Raw genomic sequence first — 6,080 nt, 5'->3', positions numbered from 1 at the left:
TCTCACGCTCCGTGAGTTCGAGCCCCGCGTCAGGCTCTGGGCTGATGGCTCAGAGCCTGGAGCCTGTTTCGGATTCTGTGTCTCCCTCTCTCTCTGCCCCTCCCCCGTTCATGCTCTGTCTCTCTCTGTCCCCAAAATAAATAAACGTTGAAAAAAAAAATTTTTTTTTAAAAAATAAAAAAGAGAAATGATGCTTTAAGCTTTATTGTATTCCTTCCTACCCTCTCCCCTGTAGCTCCAGAGGAAACTACCATTCTGAAGCTGATATTTTAATACTTCCCTACTTTTACTTCATGTTTATTAAAAATAGGTATTTAAAGATTTTTAAGTTATAACACCTCACACTTTACGTATCCCTCAACTTTATTTTCAACGCTAGCCTCATTAAGACATGTACATCCAGCACAACCATTTATTACATATTTGAGTATCTCCTGTGCTGAGGACACAGCACCGAATAAGATGCAAACATTGCTGCCCTCAATCACCACGCTGTTTACTTGCCATTTGTGCACTTTTCTTTTTGTTATGCTTCAATAGTTTATCTCCTCTTCCCCCCACCTCCAAATTCCTACTTTCATGGAGTTTACCTTCTAGAGAAAGACATATAATAAGTAAAATATTTAGATGGTGGTATTATGGAAAAAAATGAAGCTGAGAAGGGAGATAGGGTGTGCCATGGAGGCAGCAGGCTCTTTTGATAAGGTAGTCAAAAAAGGGCTGTTGAGAAAATCTGGAGCAAAGATTTGGAGGAGATCAGGGATAGACTGTGTGACATCTAGGGCAATGGACTCCAGGAAAGGGAACAGCAAAAGTACAGGCTGTAAGGTGGAAGCTTGTTGTGTGTGTAAGTTACCACAGGGGTTCAGTGGGCCCAGAGCAGTGATAAGGAAGTCGTAGTGGGGGGTGCCTGGGTGGCTGTCAGTTAGGTATCCAACTTTGCCTCAGGTCATGATCTCACAGTTCGTGGGTTCGAGCCCCAAGTCGGGCTCTGTGCTGACAGTGCAGAGCCTGGAGCCTGCTTCGGATTGTGGCTCCTTCTCTCTCTGCCCCTCCCCCACTCATGCTGTCTCTCTCAAAAATAAACATTAAAAATAAAATTTTTTTAAAAAGGTAGTAGTGCATCAGAAAGATCAAATAGGGAAGCAGGTGGTAGCAATATTATGTACAGCTTTTTAATTTTTATTCAGTGAAACGAAAGCTATTTGAGGACTTGAGAAGATGAATGACATGATCTTAGGTCACTACACTATCACTCTAGCTGCTAAACTGTAAACAAAGGGGGGCAAGGATGGAAGCAGAGAAACCAATTAGGCCTTTACAAATATCTGGGCCAGAGATGATGATGGTGACTTGGGCTAGGGTGGCAGAGGGAACAAGAAATGGTCATCTGCAGGGGCGCCTGGGTGACTCAGTCAGCTGGGCGTCCGACTTTAGCTCAGGTCATGATCTCACAACTCGTGAGTTCGAGCCCTGCATCGGGCTGTGCTGACATCTCGGAGCCTGGAACCTGCTTCGGATTCTGTGCCTCCCTCTCTCTCTGCCCCTAACACACTCGCATTCTGTCTCTGTCTCTCTCAAAAATAAACATTAAAAAAATTTATTTAGAAATGGTCATCCGCATATACCCTGGAAGTTAGCATACAGGACTTACTGAGGCTTGGATGTGGGGTGCAGAAGAAAAGAATCAAGAACAGTTCCCCAGTTTGGGGACTGAGCAACCAGAAAAATGGGGTTCTTTGTCCAGAAGGAAAGACTGAGGGAAGAACATGATTATGATAGGGCTGGGAGAAGGAGATCATGAGTTAGTTCATGGACACATTAAATTCAAGATGTGTTAGGCATCCAAGTAGGGATGTCACATATGCAGCCGATCATACAAGTATGGAATCCTGTGCTAGAGATACAAACTTTAAAGTTGCCAACAAGTAGATATTTAAAGCCATGAGACACAGTGAAAGGCACAATGAGTGTGACTATAGAAAAAGAATCCTAAAGATTGAGCCCTAGAAGAATTCCCATGTTTAAAGAAAGAAATTTAAAAAAACTGGAAGTAGCTGTCAATAAAATATAAGGGAAAGTGTGATAACCCAGAAGCAAGCAAAAGAAATGTGTCAAGGGTGAGGAAGAGATGAACTGTAACAAGTAATGCCGAAAGGTCAAGCAAAAGGACTGAAAAAAAAAAAAAAAACCAAACCCAGTGCATTTAGCTACATGGAGTCCCTCAGTGTCCTTTAGCAAGAGCAGAAACAAAGACCTGACTGGGAGGGTTGCAAGAAAGGACGGAAGGAGAGGAAGTGGAGACCATGCGCATTGGAATATTTCTCTTAAGTGAAGAAATGGAGTGGCAGGTGGAGGGGGATGCAGTGCGTATATTTACAAATATATATTTAAGATGAGAAAAACCACACATTACTATGTTAATGGGAAAGATTCAGTAGACAAGGGGGAAAAAAGATGCAGAAAAGAGGACACCTGTAGGAGCGATGTCCTAGTTTAAGGACAGGATCTAATACAAGAGAAGTTGGCTGTAAAGAGAACCAAGCATCACCCATAGTAACAGGAAGAGCAGGAAGAACACAGACAAGATGCACATAGGTGACAGTAGTTATCTTCTAAACGCTTTTATTTCTCACTCAACTAGGACACAAGGTCTCCAGCTGAGTGAGGACTGGGTAGAAATGCTGGAGGCTGAGAAGAGAAAAACTATAAAATTATAGTTCAGGAGACTGGGACAAATGACTGGACTAGGGAAACAAAAGTTTGAGGTTCGCAGTCAGGAATTTAAGGTCTGGCTACTCACCATGGCTCTGTTTTTATGCAGTCTCATCTAGCTCCATGGGGACAGGAGTGATATAAGCAGAACTAGAATTTTTTTTTTTCTTTTGGCCAGATGCTCTGGTTACTTCACTTAAAACTGTTTTGTATTTAATTATAATATGCCACAACCTATTAACCACTTCACTTACTGATAGACATCTATCATGCGTCCGTATTTTTACTATTGCAAACACTGCTGCAATAAACATCCTTGTGCATCTTTGTGCTCACGCAGGAGTTTCCAGTCCGGGGTACACACCAAGTAGTGAAAATGCTGGGCCACGAGGTAAGCTCAGCTTTACTCTTAACTGGATATTGCCAAGTTACTCCCCCAAATCATTATGTTTATCCTCTCACCAGCACTTGTGTACATGTTCTCATTACTCCCCCTCCCAGACTTCTAAATTTTTGCCACCCTAATGGGTATGAACTAGTATGATGGCTCAGTCAGTTTTAAGCATCCGACTCTTGATTTCAGGTCATGATCTCACAGTTTGTGAGATCGAGCCCCGTATGGGCTCTGCTCTGACAGCATGGAGCCTGCTTGGGATTCTGTCTCTCCCTTTCTCTCTGCGCCGCCCCCGCCCCCCCCCACCCCCCCCCTCACCAAATAAGTAAACTTTAAAAAATATATAGTATCTTATTGTCTTCTTTTGTAAAATTCTGATTTCAAGATTAAACATCTTTTCATTTATAAGCCAGTCTTCTTTGTCTAACAACAGATCTCCATTCCATCGCTCACTTAGTAAAACTACAAAAGTACCTACTATGTGCCTGGCATTGTGATGAGCAGGGGAACAAAAAAGTTACCAAAATAGAAATAGACCCTGCCTTCCCAGAACTCACAATCTAGTGTGAGGTGGAGGTGGGGAGAACGCCAAATAATCACAAATACATACTATGGTAACATAAAGCACACTAACAGTAACCTATGAAAATTTAAAAGAGGGTGACCGGGGCGCCTGGGTGGCTCAGTCGGTTAAGCGTCCAACTTCAGCTCAGGTCATGATCTCACAGTCTGTGGGTTCGAGCCCCGCATCAGGCTCTGTGCTGACAGCTCAGAGCCTGGAGCCTGCTTCGGATTCTGTGTCTCCCTCTCTCTCTGCCCCTCCCCTGTCATGCTCTGTCTCTCTCTGTCGCAAAAATAAATAAAAACATTAAAAAAAAATAAAAAAATAAAAAAATAATAAAAATAAATAAATAAATAAAAGAGGGTGACCAATTTAGTTGAAGTAGGGAGGCAAAACCTTCCCTGAAGTGACATTTGCATTTCAACAGCTGAGTAAGAATTAGCTAGTTCAGCAGCTATAAAGAACCAGGCACCATCATCAGCATGGCTAAGAACTGGAAAAGTGTTTTCTATCTTTCCATGCTCGCACAGAGGTGTGCTAGATGCTGTGACAGAAATAATGCCCGCCCTGGGGTCCTTCCCCAGACACACCCAGGGACCAGGAATGGGAGGTTTTCTCCTGGCTCCCTTCTGCAATTTTGGACTATTACTCCTGTGCTATTGTATCCAGTTTATTCCTGTACGAGTCTCACACCATCTGATTATACTAACCTATACACACTGACCCAGAAAACTCATTTTTGGATATTTTAAGAAAAAATTCTATAAAAAGGAAGGGGTGCTTCAAAAGTTAAAAGTATTAAATGTCATTATTATGAAAGCCAATAACAAAGCCAATCCAAATGTGTCTCAACAGTAAGGGACTTAAGGAGATCTTGAGACTGTATAGCAACACAGAAAATATTTACGAAAAATGGTGGTTCAAGTATGGGCAAATGTAAATAACAACTTGATATATTAAGGTATGAGGGTTATGGGTGAATTTAGGGGATTTAATTTACTAAAGTAGTCAGGGAAAGTATTGCAAAGCCCTTCACCATTTTCTCCCTGTTTGGTCTCCAACCTTACGTATCACCGAATCCCTTCATCCACTCCACCCAAAACAATACTACGTTACATGCACCTCCTTGAACAGAACATGGCTCTGGGTACATCAGAGTTAGAGGTAAAAGGCCAGACAGTCCTGGGTTCAAAGCCTCAATCTTCCATGGGAAATACCACCTCAAGGGAATTGCTTTACCTCTCTGGTCCCCCCGCCCCCGTTAGAAAACAAGGACACGTGTATTAGGTTTCTTTAATGCAAACAACAGAAATCTGACAAATTAGCTTAATCAAAAGAGGGTAATCACTGAACTGACAGTAGGGAGTCCACTGAATCCTAGGAAGGGCTTCAGAAATTGAGCCAGGTCCAAAAGGATCTCAGGATTAGAAATGAGAGTACCCGGGCACCCAGCTGGCTCAGTCAGTTAAGCATCTAACTCTTGGTTTTGGCTCTGGTCAGGATCTCATGGTTTGTGACATCAAGCCCCGCATTGGGCTCTGCGCTGACAGTGTGGAGCCTGCTTGGGATTCTCTCTCCCCACCTCCCGGCCCCGCCCCTCCTTGGCTCTCTCTTTCTCAAAATAAATAAACTTAAAAAGAAAAAAAAAAAAAACTTAAGAAAAAAAGAAAAGAAATGAGAGTACCATCATGTCAGCTGCATCCCCTCCTACAACAGAACTCCTCTCTCTGGTAAGGAATTGGGCTCTAGGCAGTTCTAGAACTTCACCTTTCCAGCCTAGCAACACAAAATAAAAATGGCCCTGTCAAATCTATTTTGAAAATATTCTGGCAAAGGACTCTGGCTCAGCTAGGTAACAGACTTGCCCCTAGAACTATTACTGAGACCCAGGGATATCCTGACTTGTGTTCCTGTGGTCAGTACAGCAGAGATCTTACAAGAGAAAGAGGGAGGAAAAAGTTGGGCAAAGACAAGAGCTACCACAAGATCTAGAACAAAGAGTTGTAAGGATTAAATGAAATGATGGTTGGGGCGCCTGGGTGGCTCAGTAGGTTAAGCGTCTGACTTCAGCTCAGGTCATGATCTCACACTCCATAAGTCTGAGTCCCATGTCGGGCTCTGCGCTGACAGCTCAGAGCCTGGAGCCTGCTTCAGATTCTGTGTCTCCCTCTCTCTCTGCCCCTCCCCTGCTCATGCTGTCTTGAAAATAAATAAAAACACTAAAAAAATAAAAAAATAAATGATGGTTATGAAATATTTCACACAATGTCTTCCTAGTAAACATTCAATAAATGGTACCTATTATTAACTCACCTGTGATAAGATTAGCAGTCAATCCCTCCTTCTTGACACACCATGGTTTTAATCTTAGCCATGTTGTGAAAACTGAAAAAGACAAACTGACTCCCA

This window comes from Leopardus geoffroyi, chromosome E2 (genome assembly GCF_018350155.1).
Source record: "Leopardus geoffroyi isolate Oge1 chromosome E2, O.geoffroyi_Oge1_pat1.0, whole genome shotgun sequence".
In the NCBI taxonomy this organism is placed as follows: domain Eukaryota; kingdom Metazoa; phylum Chordata; class Mammalia; order Carnivora; family Felidae; genus Leopardus; species Leopardus geoffroyi.
The sequence above is the reverse complement of the archived record's forward strand: the minus strand, read 5'-3'. Positions refer to the sequence as shown.